A 1,423-nucleotide genomic window follows, 5' to 3' on the forward strand; every position below is an offset into this window, starting at 1 on the left:
CTTTAAAAGTTTTGAATGAAAAAAATAAAATTACATTTTTTCTTTAAACCTTAAAAAACATTGTGCACCAACCGTCAAAACAGGGAATAATTAATGTAAAATGGGAGCTATAATAAATTTAAAGTTATGACATCATAACATTTATGAGGAGCACATTGTCTCTCACTAGCTTTTTGTCCCACATTCATTGTTTCAGGATCTGGTCAGCCTAACTGGAAGTTTCCCAGCTCCTGATGGAGAGCCACCATAAAGACTGGACCAAACAGTGTAAGGCAAGTTCTTTTACTTTGGTAGTTTTTCTGTGTCAGGAAGTTTCTCAGAGCTTTCCTAAACAAAAACAATATAAGGGCACAATTTTCAAATATGATCTTAGATATAGTTCAGCTCAAAGACCATGTAAACTATGATGGTATTTACTCAGATATTTACAGTAAGTACCATATCATACTGTAAAGGTTTTATGTAAAGGGGTGGCTATCTCTTAAAATACACTTCAAATGGCTGGAAAATGCAGAGTTTTGAGTTTGTTTGTTTTTTCACAAATTTCTGGGGTCTCAACATCTGAACCCTCCTAGACTCTCTTTGTTCTGCTGGTGCTCCTAGGTGAAGCTTACTGTTATCACTACAAATCATTTCTATACAACTAGTTAAATTAAATATATATGTACAACCTTGTTTTGTTGTTTTGTCACCATGAATGATCTGATGTTTAGTTGAGGTGTTGGAGATGTTACTGATASAACAGATGATTCTGGCAATGATCAAATGATGGTCTGGCTGCAATCAGATCTGGTGTCTTTACTTTCCTCTGTGGTACTAATATCTGTATGTACCAGAACACAACAATTCTGTAAGAGCTGTTCTTATGTCTGTTGGGAGCAAAAAACAGAGGAGCCTGGGTTAAAATTTAAAATCCTCTCGTTATATAAAATAAGAAAATAATGTGAGAGCATGTTTAGTTGACATTAAAAATTAAATATCAACAACATGTATTTTTAATAACTGCTCCTTACTGCTGACAGAAATTATTTGTAACAGCACATGATGTTATATCCTACACATTTTATTTATAAATCAATTTTATCCAGTAACTAATATAATGATCAACTAAACAACATATAACAATAGTTTTAAAAATGGACAAATACAGTGGGGAGAACAAGTATTTGATACACTGTTGATTTTTCAGGTTTTCCCACTTGCAAAGCTTGTAGAWGACTGTAATTTTTATCATAGGTACTCTTCAAATGTGAGTGATGGAATCTAAAACAAAAATCCAGAAAAATACAATGTATTAATCTCCATGCAACTCAATGAGTTTTCACTCATTTACATTTACATGGAATCTCCATGCAACCTTCAGGTGAAAATGAAGACCCCAAACCCAGACCCAAACCAGTGGTTATTCCGTATGTTGCGGGTG

At 33.6% G+C, this 1,423-nt stretch overlaps 1 long non-coding RNA gene across 2 annotated transcripts in view; it reads left to right on the plus strand.

The window, feature by feature from the left end:
* Positions 1-894, plus strand: part of LOC106530736 (uncharacterized) — a 9,335-nt gene extending 8,441 nt beyond the window's left edge. For both annotated transcript variants that reach the window (XR_001311829.1, XR_001311830.1), the window contains one exon: positions 197-894. This is a non-coding gene — a long non-coding RNA (uncharacterized LOC106530736). The remainder of the gene's footprint in view (positions 1-196) is intronic.
* Positions 895-1,423: the final 529 nt, after the last annotated feature.

The sequence above is a fragment of the Austrofundulus limnaeus genome, unplaced genomic scaffold (assembly GCF_001266775.1).
Source record: "Austrofundulus limnaeus strain Quisiro unplaced genomic scaffold, Austrofundulus_limnaeus-1.0 Scaffold553, whole genome shotgun sequence".
NCBI lineage: Eukaryota > Metazoa > Chordata > Actinopteri > Cyprinodontiformes > Rivulidae > Austrofundulus > Austrofundulus limnaeus.